Below are 15,835 nucleotides of genomic sequence, written 5' to 3'. Positions count from 1 at the left end.
GGTTCTCACAGCAAAACAGGGAGAATTTCTCAATGAGGATAAAGCCAATGTAGCTAATACTGTAGGTAGGTTCAGTGGGTTCCGAGGTGCAGAGGCTATTCATTCTACAGGACCTCTAGTCTTCTGCATGCAGCATGACTTATCCCCAGGGTTTATCTAACTTATCTAACTATATAGTAATGGGGGGGGGGGTGATATCAGACATCACTGTGCGGGAACACCAGCCTCTTCAATTCGCAGCTGAATTTCCCCCTTCTCTTACCATCATAACTGTAAGGGAATGTGAGACAATAGAGCCCATCGAACAAGGCCATGTGTCACTGATTTGAGTTGATTTTCGACCGTGCCTCGCGGGAGTTTTAATCAGAACAGGCTGTTCTATACTACATTAAAACAGGAATGATTTGTCTTATCAAACGGAACTCGTGCACAACTACAATTGTTGATCGCTTAGCAAGAGCACATACAGCAATGTGATGAACATGGCTGGCCTATTTCAAATGTGTGATTTAGGATGACATACATCAACACCGACTCTGACTCTCAGTGTGTGGAAGTTCAGTTTCAACAAAGACACAGAGACAGAATTTCGCTTCGGAGACATTAACCCATGAGTTCGAGCGTCTCTGAGCAGAAATTGAATTCTTGATCCATCCACAGACGACACAGTGGTAATATCCTCCATATATTGGAATAGACTGAAATTAAATTGTGTCAAAATCTGTCTCAAAGGCTCCACACGTTATTGGTGTTAATTATTTAGCTCTGTCATTGTGAAAGCAACCCTGGGCTATGTGTAGCCATGTATGAGACACTTGATGTCGCTGGATTGAGCAGGTTTGCAGTCATGTTTCTCAAGCACCAGCTTGGCATTTCAGGCACGAGAGAGTGGGAGTTCTGCATCTATGCTTCTTTTATTTATTCATCCTTCTCTTTCTACCTATCTTTCTCTCTAATTCTCCGCTGGCTCACCCTCCCACTTTCTCTTTAGCTCTGACAGTGTCAGGGATGTTGATGGATCCAACTGCATGTGACAGTCTGACATATGAGTGAATATGATGGGCCTAATATGGTGGCCTCTGACAAGCCTGTGGAAATCATCAGAATACTCAGTGTGATGGAGCCTGAGACACAACAGCAGTCTGCCTCCCATCCACACCACTGATTATGCCTCTGTGCCTGACTGTGTGTGTGTGTGGGGGGGGGCTTTTTTATTTTGGGGGTCGGGGTCAGGGATGATAATGTCTTCTCTCTTTGCTCTGTATCCACCTACACATATCGGTGTGGCTCCAGAAGGCACAGCAGCACTCCTTACAACTAAAAGTTCCCATACTTTAGCAAAAGTTCACCTCAAAAACAGAAAGTAGACACAAAAACGACATTCCCTCATCCGTCTACGAGAAGACCTGTGTGGGTAAGGGATATGGTGAGCCTGTGCATAGCAGAGGAGGAGGTGTAGTTGGAGGATACAGGCAGTGCACCAATAGGTGGCACTCTACCCTTTTTTGACCAGAGATGAGGGTGACCCAGTGCTTTGAGCGCATGGGCGTCCTGTGGTTCGGACCAGAGGACAAGTGAAATGAGGAAATCTCTCTCTCTCATACTCGCTCACACTCCTCTGCCCTGCGGCTTCTTTCAGGATGTTGGGACAGAGGAGATGGAAGGAGACAGGGGCTTCTTTTACAGTAAGAACAGCCCCGCCACTACTTTCATGAATGAAAAAAAATACATACGCCTGAGATGTACTACACTGGTTTATGTTAATCTCTTTTCTCAATCTCCAGTTCGGTTACTTTGTTCCATTCCTACTAAAAGGGCTGAAGGGACATATTCTTGGCTTGCCACATTACCCATCCCATAAACAGCTGTACAATACATTTCTATCTGATTGGTTGAAAGGGATGTTTCATCGTGTCATACATCATGTTTTGCGATTTGACAAGGAAAGAAACACTCAAACATAATTGGACTTTATTCGACATGATAATATGCACACAATCCTGAGGGAAAGTATTGATGAGGAGTATGTTAGTAAAACGACAGAACGTCTAAACACCAAAATATTGTTTTCTATGGCAATTAAAAACAGTGTGTCCAAGGGAAAATGAAAAACAAATAGATTTGAATGTGCTAAATAGAGAATATAATGATATATAATGCCTTGCAAAAGTGTTCAGACCCTTTAGATTACTTCACATTTTGTGATACAAAGTGGGATTAAAAATGCATTAAATTGTATTTAATTCTCTCAACAATCTATACTAAATACCCTGTAATGTCATAGTGGAAGAACATTTACATTTTTTAAATTAAGATAGAGATTCAACTACAAAGACCAGGGAGCTTTTTGAAAGCCTCATAAAGAAGGGCAGTGATTTATAGATGGGAAACAAAAACAAATCATGTGTTGAATATCTCTTTAAGCATGGTCAAGTTAATGATTATGCTGTGGGTTATGTATTAAACCACCCAGGCACATCAAAGATACAGTCGTCTGTCGCAACTTGTTGATTACTGGCCCAACGCTCCTACCCACCAGGCTACCGGCCGTATGCAACACGGTACTAAAGTAATACTGCAAAAAAAAGACGGCAAAGGAATACTTTTTTGGTCTAAATTCAAAGCCTTATGTTTGGGGCAAATCCAACACAACACATGATTGAGTAACTGCCTCCTTATTTTGGTATCGGCAAATAACGGGGAGATTATCATAAGAAAAAGAAACAGGAGGGAGGTAAGCACAGGAAAAATCCTCCTGTTTCAAAATCCTCCTGTTTCAGTCTGCTTTACACCAGACTGGGGAAGGAATTCAACCTTTCAGCAGGACAATAACCTACAACAAAAGGCCAAGTCTACCCTGTAGTTGCTTACCAACAAGACAGTTAATGTTCCTGAGTGGCCACGTTACAGTTTTGACTTAAATCTGCTAGAAAATCTATGGCAAAACTGGAAAATTGCTGTCTAACCATGATCCCCCAACATCTTGACAGAGCATGAAGAATTTATTAAATAATGGGAAAATATTCCACAATCCAGGTGTGTAAAGCCCTTACAGACTTACCCAAGAAGACTCGATGCCAAAGGTTTTTCGAACAATTATTAACTCAGCGAGCTGAATGCGTCTGCAACGACTATATATTAGTTATTTAATATTTATTAATCTAGAATTTTTCTTTCACTTTGACATTACAGAGTATTTTGTGCAGATTGCTGACAAAAAAGTATAATTAAACCAATTTTAATCCCACTTTGTAACACAATATAATGTGAAGAAATCCAATGGGTCTGAATGCTTTTGCAAGGCACTGTATATACAAAAGCTGCAATACATTTCAGATCAGTACAAATAATTAACATAATAGCCATACATCAAGCAGGATATTTAAGACAGAAAATAAAAATATAAATCTATAACTACAGTAATCATGAAATATTCACATATGCACAAAGACCAACGTGTTACCATAATGCTGCTTCATTTTCACATTTCACATTTGCTTAGCCTATGAATAAAAGCTAGCGAATAACAGTGGTTAGGAATCAATGTGACTCATGCCTGTAGTGAAATGCGATATTGAGGGGGCGGTAGATGTCAGGGTCTTTGAGACACAAAACCCCAACACTCCAAACCCCTAACAAGGGTCACAGGTCATGCTAGTGCTTGTCCCCCATAGAGACCAGTAAGTTTGCCATAAGCAGGCAGGTTGAGGTTGGAGAAAATCGATAAGGTCACCAATACAGCGCCCTCCATCTTCCTTTTCCATTTAATTCAACTAAATAACCAAGTCAATAGGGCTATACAGTCAGGGCTATACACCAGTCACTCCTCTGCCACTTCCTTTAGGTTCAGACAGTCTTATTCAGACACAACTGTCAAGTGGTCCCTTCCAGGGCCTGCCAGTGTAGTCAGAGCTGAAATGTTCTGTGTCCTCAGACTCCACATCAAAAGCAGAGAGGAAGGTTCAATTTTGAAGGCAGTCCATCTAGTTTTCCTTAGCAAAATATCACTACAATATCTGGGGGAACATGGAAAGAAATGTGGAAAGGTGTAACACCTGGAGAAATATTAATGGACTTTATAAAAAAGTGAAACAGATGCTTGATAAGTGTGTTGATAAGCTGCGACATGTGCTGCAGAGAGAGGCAGCCAGTGGGAAGACAGTCATGAATAACCAATAAACACACACACACACACATATGAAATGTTGGATATATTTAGATGGCGCTACTCTGTGGATATAATCATTTACCTCTTTCTTTTAATTGGAAATAGTGCATAATTATATGTAAATCCAGACAGAAGCTAATGAATGCATTTGGCATGATGCATAATTGCTTGTGAGAGGATGCAGTTCTAAATTAAATGTAAATCTGTCATTTAATGAATAATTGCCAACCACAAACCACCTTAGCATCCTTTCATGTCCAATAACGACAGATACAATTACATAAAAGTGCAAAAATAGAAAATATTAAAACAAACAACAACACTGACATTAAATCATATATCCATTGAATGCGAGGCGGGCTGTTGCCAGGGAACTGTATTTGTATTCTCTGATACGCCGAACATAGCCAAGTAAAGTTAGCAAGGAGAGAATATTGTGAATTCATTAAAGTCCAGGGTTAAGTATGAGTTGGTGGATGCCAACAAATACAGGCCTTATAACTGATCTTTGACCTGCGCGGAGAGACCGATGATCCTCGCATTTATTTGGATTCGACTGTCTTACAAGGTTGTCCCTGTGAATGTGTGTGTGTGTCTTTGGCTGTGTGTCTTTTGAGTAATTCTGAATATTAAAATGTATGTGAGGAACCAAGAACAACTCTTTGACGATTTGGCTTCATCAAAGAAATGTTTCATGAGAGGAGTGAAAATAAGCCAATGAACCGAAAACCGAGAGAGACTGCAAAGTTTAAATTGGGGGGAGACAGTCAGTCAGAGTGGAGGCAGTGCACGGTACTCCCCTCGGGTGTGTTTTCCAGTACTGTCCAGGGTAGACGCAGCCAGGCCGTGTATCGTTTCACACAGACAAAGTGACTCCGCTGCCTCCAGTCCTGTGGCAGACACTCCCTACTTTTCGGAAAGTCCCTCTGTTTCAGACAGGGACCGGGAAAGAGCAAAACACTTGAAAGAGAAGTGCCAATGCACATTGTTTCTCTTCAGGGGGAAGACGCAGAGGGATGTGTGAGAGAGAAAGAGCTTGAGTACCTGTTTGAAATCGACAGAGCCCTGGCCCATAAGCTATGATAAAACTTGAGCTCCCAGGTCAACAGTTGACAGAGCACTTCAAATCAGTCACACACTGAAAGTAAAAAAAAAAAAAAAAAAAAACAATGTACAGAGGCAGCATCAAAAAGAAAAACCTTGGCTAGCTTCTCTGTCATCTATCCAAACGGTGAGTGTCCTTGTGTTTGTGTGTGTATGTGTGTGTGTGTGTGCACGTGTGCATCCGTGTGAGATCAGTGAGGGGGCTCACTCCAGGACGGGGCTCACACGCTGTCTCTGTAACAAAGAAAAAGAAGAGAAAATAAGAACCCCGAAACGTGCGGTTATAACTACAGTCCAGTTAACAGAGACATTGCTGTGTGTGTGTGTGTAGTAGAGGGTGTACTGAGGGGGTTGGAGAATGCTTGTGGGCAACATGTGACACATTTTGAAAAGAAATAAAGCTCTGCTGTCATCTTCTGAACGCAGGAGGGAGATGGAGTGTGTATTAGCACACACAAACGGCCCAGCAGCCAGCCAGCAGTGTGAGCCGCCATACTGAAGGTGTTCTAATTTCATTCCCTCCCAGGGTTGGCATGCAGGGCCCTTATTATTTGAATCAATCCCTTGCTCATGGGCTGTCGACAAAGACCGTGCGAAACTAGTCCACCTCTTTTCATTCCTTTCCTGGGAAAGTCTGCCAGGTATTTCACACCTACGCCTCCTCTGTCTATGTGTCAAACCAAGGGATTATTCGGAGCGAGCGCTCAGCCATCCTCAACCGTGTAGTACTGCGTTTGGTGTTATCGAGAATGCCTCTTTCCGGTTTCCTATGGGTGTGTGTGTCTGTGAAATGTAATCAGAACCACAACTCTATTGATCTGTGTGGACAACAGCACGACGAAGGAATAGATCCCTTTATATTGTCTGAGATTACATTTTTTGGAAAACCACTGACTAATCAAGATAGGGGGATGCTGTGCCAAGCACAATGTCCTTTTTAAGAGGAACATGGAATAGGAATATCTCATAAAAGAGATGGGGAAATTGAATTCACCCTGACAACCCTGAAGACTTTCGCAGTGAGCAGTCATGGCAAACTATTTGCTGACGTACATGGATCTATAAATGTTCATACTTCTCTGCCTGAATAAACACACAGACATGCATGTAAACACACACATAAACACACATGTAACATGCAGGTAAATACACACATACACACACAAACACACGCGCACACGCGCACACACACACACACGTAGGGTCAATACTTTCTCCTGGGGCTATAAAGACAAATATGTAAAATGAGGATTACAGTTTTACTGGCCCCTTATATTATCTGCCTGAGATGCAGTCATTTAATGATCATTAAACTGAAGCTATAGCAAAGGTTAGATTTTGTGGTTGTGTTTTATGAGAGACCAGGAAAGAGCTATTTTTCAAGTCTGGCATAAAGAGAGCTTGCCTATAGTTAGCTTTAGCTTCCACAGACATTAGCAGTGAGCACTGGGCTCACAGAAGCCCTTTGCAGCAAATGTGTTTCCTTGATGTCTGGCCTAGATGGCCCTTTTCATTAAAAAGCCACACAAGGCAGGTAGTTCTAGTCTGGGTACCAGTATTGTTGGCTAACATTCCACTCCTTGTCACTCCATGTCATTGCCAAAGCTCCTCAACATTCAATATGCAGCGGGATTTACGGCAGAGTTGCTCATTGGTTGTTGGAAATAACATTAATATTATGCTGTAAGCAAGGGAAATGGTTGTATTTTGATGCCTAAAATCAAAGCAAAGAGGTTTTGTGGTTGGAATTGCAGTATGTATATAGTTTGAGAATTTAGATTGGCGTTAGCAACTTTTGGCAGACTGGTTTCATCTGGAAAAAACTAAAATGGTTGCTTCTCAACCGTATACCAACTTGTTCTGTGGAGAAAAAAAAGTGTGCCAATATTTCATTAATCGCTGTGACTGGACAATAGCTGTGAGGGTTATCGAATCAGGATCAACTGTGTTATCCTCAAGCTCAATTTGGCAGCAATTACAGCTGTGAGTCGTTCTGGGTAAGTCTCTCTGAGCTTTGCACACCTGGATTGTACAATATTTGCCAATTTATTTACATTTACATTTAAGTCATTTCGCTCTTATTGCTCTTATCCAGAGCGACTATGCTGTAAAACGTTCTTCAAGCTCTGTCAAGTTGGTTGATCATTGCTAGACAGCCATTTTGATCATTGCTAGACTGTCTTACCATAGATGTTCAAGCCTATATAAGACAAAACTGTAACTAGGTTACTCAGGAACATTTACTATCGTCTTGGTAAGGAACCGGAGTGAATATTTGGTCTTGTGTTTTAGGTAATTGTCTTGCTGAAAGGTGAATTTCTCTCCCAGTGTCTGTTGGAAAGCAGACGGAACCATTGCCTCTAGGATTTTGCCTGTGCTTAGCTCTATTCCATGTATTTTTATCCCCAAAAAGTCCCTTGCTGATGACAAGCAAACCCAACATGTTTTAAAATATGAAGAGTGGAACTCAATGATGTGTTGGGTTGGATCTGCCCCAAACATAACGCGTTGTGTTCCTGGACAAAAATACAATTTCGTCTGCCACATTGTTTGACGTTTTTCTTTAGTGCCTAGTTGCAAACAAATCAAATCACATTTTATTGGTCGCTTACACATATTTTGCAGATGTTATTGCAGGTGCAGGGAAATGCTTATGTGTCTAGCTCCAACAGTGTGGTAATAACTAACAATACAAAACAATACACACAAATAAAAAGAATGGAATTAAGCAATATCAGAATGAGCAATGTCAGTCCGGAATATAAATACATACAGTGGCTTCAGAAAGTATTCACACCCCTTGACTTCATCCATATTTTGTTGTGCTACAGCCTGAATTTAAAACAGATTAAATTGAGATTGTTTGTCACTGGCCTACACACAATACCCCAGAACGTCAAAATGGAATTATGTTTTTCAAATTTTTAAGAAATATATTAAAATGAAAAGCTGAAATGTCATTAGTCAATAAGTATTCAACCCCTTTGTTATATTAAGCTGAAATAAGTTCAGGAGTAAAAATTTGCTTCACAATTCACATAATAAGTTGTTTCACTTTGTCATTTATGTTAGTACTGTGGAGTAACTACAATGTTGTTGATCCATCCACAGCTATCTCCTATCCCAGCCATTAAAACCAGTTAAATGTAACAAAATGTCATCTAAAATGTAATCCCCAAAATGAATTATTTATCATGAGAGGGCCATAAACAATAACTTGTAATGCTAGATACTCCGAGAAAAGGTACAAATCTACAATTTTTGGGAAAAAATACAAATTGCGGAGGTATAGTCCCGTTTGAGGACACAAGCTCAAGTACACAGGAGAAATATGATACAAATATGAAATATTTTATACAATGTATTCCATATTCAACAAACTGTATGAATAAGGCTTAAGATTACTTATAGTTAGTTGTCATGACTTACCCTTTTGGGTGAGGAGCCTTAGGAAGTGCAATATGACCCCATTTCCACTATATCTTGGATAGGCAAAGAGTTGAAAAACTACAAACCTCAGATTTCCCACTTCCTGGTTGGATTTTTTCTCAGGTTTTTGCCCGCCATATGAGTTCTGTTATACTCACAGACATCATTCAAACAGTTTTAGAAACGTCAGAGTGTTTTCTATCCAAATCTACTAATTATGTGCATATTCTAGCTTTTAGGACTGAGTAGCAGGCAGTTTACTCTGGACACCTTTTTATCCAAGCTACTCAATACTGCCCCCAGCCATAAGAAGTTAACTAGCATTTAAGAGCAGGTGGAGGCCACAGAAGGAGTGTTGTATGACATTGAAGCTCGTCTGGAGGTTTGTTAACACAGTTTCCAAAGAAAGGCCAGAAGTATACAGAATGGTGTCGTCTGCGTAGAGGTGAATCAGTGAATCACCGGGAGCAAGAGCGAAATCATTGATATATACAATATATACAGAGAAAATAGTCTTTCCGAGAATTGAACCCTTTGGCACCCACATAGAGCCTGCCAGAGGTCCGGACAACAGGCCCTCCGATTTGACAAACGGAGGGCCTGTTTGGTGAACCAGGCGAGGCAGTCATTTGAGAAACCAAGGCTGTTGAGTCTGCCAAAAAGAATGCAGTGATTGACAGAGTCGAAAGCCTTGGCCAGGTCAATGAAGACGGCTGCACAGTACTGTCTTTTATTGATGGTGGTTATGATATCGTTTAGGACCTTGAGCGTGTCTGAGGTGCACCCATGACCAGCTCAGAAACCAGATTGCATACCGGAGAAGGTACGGTGGGATTCGAAATGGTCGGTGATCTGTTTGTTGACTTGGCTTTCGAAGACCTTAGAAATGTAGGGTAGGATAGACATAGGTCTCTAACAGTTTTGGTCTAGAGTGCCTCCCCCTTTGTAGAGGGGGATAACCATGGCAGCTTTCCAGTCTTTACGAATCTCAGACGATACGAAAGAGAGGTTGAACAGGCTAGTAATAGGGGTTGCAACAATTGCGGCGGATAATTTTAGAAAGAGAGGGTTGTCTAGTCCAGTTGATTTGTAGGGGTCCAGATTTTGCAGCTCTTTCAGAAGAGACGTGGGGGGGGGGGGGGGGCTTGGGCAAGTTGCTGCAGGTGGTGAAGAGCTGTTGACCGGGGTAGGGGTAGCCAGGTGGAAAGCATGGCCAGCCGCAGGAAAATGCTAAATTGAAATTCTCGATTATCAGTGGTGACAGTGTTTCCTAGCCTCAGTACAATGGGCAGCTGGGAGGAGCTGTTCTTATTCTCCATGGACTTTACAGTGTTCCAAAACTTTTTGGAATTTGTGCTAAATGATGCAAATTTCTGTTTGAAAAAGCTAGCCTTTGCTTTCCTAAATGACTGTGTATATTGGTTCCTAACTTCCCTGAAAAGTTGCATGTCGCGGGGTCTGTTCGATGCTAATTTATTTTATATTTTTATTTCACCTTTATTTAACCAGTTAGGCAAGTTGAGAACAAGGCCAAGATAAAGCAAAGCAGTTCGACACATATAACAACAGAGTTACACATGGAGTAAAACAAACATACAGTCAATAATACAGTAGAAAAGTAAGTATATATACAATATGAGCAAATGAGGTGAGATAAGGGAGGTAAAGGCAATAAATAGGCCATGGTGGTGAAGTAAATACAATATAGCAATTAAAACACTGGAATGGTAGATTTGACAGTAGATGAGTGTGCAAAGTAGAAATACTGGGGTGCAAAGGAGCAAAAAAAATAAAAATAAATACAGTAGGGGAAGAGGTAGTTGTTTGGGCTATTTATAGATGGGCTATGTACAGGTGCAGTGATGTGTGAGATGCTCTGACAGCTGGTGCTTAAAGCTAGTAAGGGAGATAAGTGTTTCCAGTTTCAGAGATTTTTGTAGTTCGTTCCAGTCAATGGCAGCAGAGAACTGGAAGGAGAGGCGGCCAAACGAGGAATTGGCTTTGGGGGTGACAAGTGAGATATACCTGCTGGAACGCGTGCTACGGGTGGGTGCTGCTATGGTGACCAGCGAGCAGAGATAAGGCGGGACTTTACCTAGCAGGGTCTTGTAGATGACCTGGTGCCAGTGGGTTTGGCAATGAGTATGAAGCGAGGGCCAGCCAACGAGAGCATACAGGTCGCAGTGGTGGGTAGTGTATGGGGCATATGCAGTAGACCACAGGATGTTTTTGTTCTGGTCAAGGGCAGTCAAGTCTGGAGTGAACCAAGGGCTATGTCTGTTCTTAGTTCAAATTTTTTTTTTATGGGGCATGCTTATTTAAGATGGTGAGGAAAGCTCTTTTAAAGAATAACCAGGCATCCTCTACTGACGGGATGAGGTCAATATCCTTCCAGGATACCTGGGCCAGGTTGATTAGAAAGGCCTGCTCGCTTAAGTGTTTTAGGGAACGTTTGACAGTGATGAGGAATGGTCGTTTGACCGCAGACCCATTACGGACGCAGGCAATGAGGCAGTGATCGCTGAGATCCTGGTTTAAGACAGCAGATGTGCATTTAGAGGGCAGGTTGGACAGGATGATATCTATGAGGGTGCCCGTGTTTACGGATTTAGGGTTGTACCTGGTAGGTTCCTTGATAATTTGTGTGAGATTGAGGGCATCTAGCTTAGATTGTAGGATGGCTGGGGTGTTAAAGCATATCCCAGTTTAGGTCACCTAACAGTACAAACTCTGAAGATAAATCAATGGGTTTTAACCCTGAAGGCACTATATACCACTTTGTCCTGTGGTTCTGCTCCTCTAAAGGGTCTTTCTTCCTGCTCCTCTTCAGCAGGACTTTTTTTCATAAAATATGTCTGCATTCAATTTGGAAGCAGGCATCTGTGGAAAAAGCTATTTATTTCCCATAAATTAAAAAGGCGCCTTTCAAAAGATGAGAAAGAAATGTGGGTTAGGATGAATGTACAGCTCCCAGTGCCAAAGGTTAGGTTGGTGGGTGGTAGCACATGGAAAACCGTACAGTGTAATACAGATTTATAAAAAAGAGAGATGAAAGCGTACAGTGGCTGGCACTTGGGGAATGAACCATGCACACACTATTCACACATCCTGAGAGCCTGACTTCAATGGCTCCTCCACTGGTTGTTGTTCTATTTTTGATCACGGTGCTTTCGAGCCCCCTAGGCTTTCACAACGCTTCCTGCTGCGTAGCTAACTGCTTGGTCGCTTACAGTCTACAGTATATCAATTAATAGCAACAGTTAAGGAAATGTCAGAAACCCTAGTCAGCTCTTGACACCTCTCATCACTGTCATGAAATCTGACTTCTCTCACAAGGCCTGAGGCACCTTCCATTTATATTCAGTGAAAAAAAAACACGCTATACAAAACAGGCATGCTCTCAGTAAAGCAAGAGAACACCCATGTTACTGGCTGGTGTCGAGCCACTTGTGGTTCTAAAGCTCTCTGTATGTCGTGTAGCAGTGCATTGTTAAATTAGAAAAAGACTCAAACACCATCATTGTGTAGCAAAACCATGAAAAGTAGTGCACCTCTGCAGAGATCTGTTTTTGGAGGGTATTTGAATGTAATAATAATAAGAAATAATAATAATCTATTACATTTATATAAAATTACATCAAAGTGCATCAAATTAAAAAAATACACACCAAATAGAAAAAACATGGACACTAGAGCAACTGACACAAAGAACACAGCTGACGCCACAAGGGACAAGGACACCATGGAGCACAGCTATCAACCGAAAGCCTTCCTAAAGAGAAAGGTCTTTAGGCCTGCTTTAAAGGAGCCCAGAGTCTGTGGTGCCTTCAGGTGGTCCGGGAGGGCATTCCAGAGGCTGGGGCGGTCAAGCTAAAAGCGAGAGAGGGATGTGCTGTCCTGCAATGGTGAGGTGAGTAATTGGAGAGTGCTGGACCTGTTGGGGGGTGCCAACAAGTAGAGCCTCATTTTTGCTGATGTTCAGTTTAATTATCTTTGAGAGATCCATGTAAACACAATGTAAATGTTATGATACACTGAATTTATTTCGAAACAGAATGGAAGTACTCTGAAAGTGGTTCTTCAATCTGAACAATTGTTGTGAAAACACTTTTTGATGTGTCGGTGCATGTAAAAGGCAGCATCAAAACATACAAAGAGTGACCAATTCAGACTTGAGATAAATAAACATAACATGGAATCAAAACAATATAGACTTAAGTCATGTTAAATCAACTTATCTCAAGTCTGGATAGGGCCCAGGGAGAATATGGTTTGTGAAATTCCACCTTTATTATGGAGTGGCGCCGGCAGAAATGGCAGCAGTTTTACGGGCGCCCAACCAATTGTGCTATTATGAATTTTATTTTTGCTTTATTTGTAACTTATTTTGTACATAATGTTCCTGCAACCTTATCTTACAGCAGAAAAGAGCTTCTGGATATCAGGACAGCGATCACTCACCTCGGATTAGACAAAGATTTTTCTACAACAAGCAAGACGCACAAGGACATTCTCCAAACACCTGGCAGGGCCGACATCCCCGTTATTTCCAAGAGGAAGCGACGCAGGTACAGAGGACAAAGAGCCAGATGCCTTATCAGGACCCTCAGAAGGCGAGTGGGAAAGCTGCCGTTACCGTCAATACTACTCGCCAACATGCAATCATTGGACGTTAAATTAGACGAGGTACGATCACGAATCTCCTACCAACGGGACAACAAAAAGTGTAATATCCTATGTTTCACGGAATCGTGGCTGAATGACGACATGGATATTCAGCTAGCGGGATATACGCTACACCGGCAAGATAGAACAGCACACTCCGGTAAGACAAGGGGGGGAGGGGGTGGTCTGTGCATATTTGTAAACAACAGCTGTGCACGAAATCTAAGGAAGTCTCTAGATTTTGCTTGCCTGACGTAGAGTATATTGTGATAAATTGCAGGCCACACTACTTGCCAAGAGAGTTTTCAGCTATACTTTTCGTGGCTGTTTATTTACCACCACAAACAGATGCTGGCACTAAGACTGCACTTAGTCAGCTGTATAAGTAAATAAGCAAACAGGAAAACACTCACCCAGAGGCGGCGCTCCTAGTGGCCGGAAACTTTAATGCAGGGAAACTTAAATCAGTTCTACCAAATCTCTATCAACATGTTAAATGTGCAACCAGAAGGAAAAAAATTCTAGATCAGCTTTACTCCACACAAAGAGATGCGTACAAAGCTCTCCCTCGCCCTCCATTTGGTAAATCCGACCACAACTCTATCCTCCTTATTCCTGCTTACAAGCAAAAATTAAAGCAGGAAGCACCAGTGACTCGGTCTATAAAAAAGTGGTCAGATGAAGCGGATGCTAAGCTACAGGACTGTTTTGCTATCACAGACTGGAACATGTTCCGGGATTCTTCCGATGGCATTGAGGAGTACACCACATCAGTCACTGGCTTTATCAATAAGTGCATCGAGGACGTCGTCGCCACAGTGACTGTACGTACATACCCCAAACAGAAGCCATGGATTACAGGCAACATTAGCACTGAGCTAAAGGGTAGAGCTGCCACTTTCAAGGTGCGGGACTATAACCCGGAGGCTTACAAGAAATCCTGCTATGCCCTGCGATAAACCATCAAACAGGCAAAGCATCAATACAGGGCTAAGATTGAATCATACTACACTGGCTCCGACGCTCGTCTTATGTGGCAGGGCTTGCAAACTATTACAGACTACAAAGGGAAGCACAGCCACGAGCTGCCCAGTGACACGAGCCTACCAGACGAGCTAAAACACTTCTATGCTCGCTTCGAGGCAAGCAACACTGAGGCATGCATGAGAGCATCAGCTGTTCCGGACGACTGTGTGATCACGCCCTCCGTAGCCGACGTGAGTAAGACCTTTAAACAGGTCAACATACACAAGGCTGCTGGCCGAGACGGATTACCAGGACGTGTGCTCCGGGCATGTGCTGATCAACTGGCAGGTGTCTTCACTGACATTTTCAACATGTCCCTGATTGAGTCTGTAATACCAACATGTGTCAAGCAGACCACCATAGTCCCTGTGCCCAAGAAAACAAAGGCAACCTGCCTAAATGACTACAGACCCGTAGCACTCACGTCCGCAGCCATGAAGTCCTTCGAAAGGTTGGTAATGGCTCACATCAACACCATTATCCCAGAAACCCTAGACCAACTCCAATTTGCATACTGCCCAAACAGATCCACAGATGAAGCAATCTCTATTGCACTCCACACTGCCCTTTCCTACCTGGACAAAAGGAACACTTATGTGAGAATGCTTTTCATTGACTACAGCTCAGCGTTCAACACCATAGTACCCTCAAAGGTCATCAATAAGCTAAGGATCCTGGGACTAAACAACTCCCTCTGCAACTGGATCCTGGACTTCCTGACGGGCCGCCCCCAGGTGGTGAGTGTAGATAGCAACACATCTGCCACGCTGATCCTCAACACTGGAGCTCCCCAGGGGTGAGTGCTCAGTCCCCTTCTATACTCCCTGTTCACCCACGACTGCATGGCCAGGCACGACTCCAACACCATCATTAAGTTTGCAGACGACACAACAGTGGTAGGCCTGATCACGGACAACGATGAGACAGCCTATAGGGAGGAGGTCAGAGACCTGGCCGGGTGGTGCCAGAATAACAACCTATCCCTCAACGTAACCAAGACTAAGGAGATGATTGTGGACTACAGGAAAAAGAGGACCGAGCACGCCCCCATTCTCATCGACGGGGCTATAGTGGAGCATGTTGAGAGCTTCAAGTTCCTTGGTGTCCACAGCAACAACAAACTAGAATGGTCCAAACACACCAAGACAGTTGTGAAGAGGGCAGGACAAAGCCTATGCCCCCTCAGGAAACTAAAAAGATTTGGAATGGGTCCTGAGATCCTCAAAAGGTTCTACAGCTGCAACATCGAGAGCATCCTGACTGGTCGCTTCACTGCCCGGTACTGCAATTGCTCGGCCTCTGACCGCAAGGCACTACAGAGGGTAGTGCGTACGGCCCAGTACATCACTGGGGCTAAGCTGCCTGCCATCCAGGACATCTACACCAGGCGGTGTCAGAGGAAGGCCCTAAAAATTGTCAAAGATCCCAGCCACCCCAGTCATA

At 42.8% G+C, this 15,835-nt stretch overlaps 1 pseudogene; it reads right to left on the bottom strand.

Moving 5' to 3' along the window:
- Positions 1 to 1,954: 1,954 nt before the first annotated feature.
- Positions 1,955 to 15,835, bottom strand: part of LOC129821097 (gamma-aminobutyric acid receptor subunit alpha-6-like) — a 39,482-nt pseudogene continuing 25,601 nt past the window's right edge.

This window comes from Salvelinus fontinalis, chromosome 2 (assembly GCF_029448725.1).
Source record: "Salvelinus fontinalis isolate EN_2023a chromosome 2, ASM2944872v1, whole genome shotgun sequence".
NCBI lineage: Eukaryota > Metazoa > Chordata > Actinopteri > Salmoniformes > Salmonidae > Salvelinus > Salvelinus fontinalis.
Note: the sequence above shows the minus strand (reverse complement) of the source record. Positions and strands in the feature narration are given on the sequence as shown.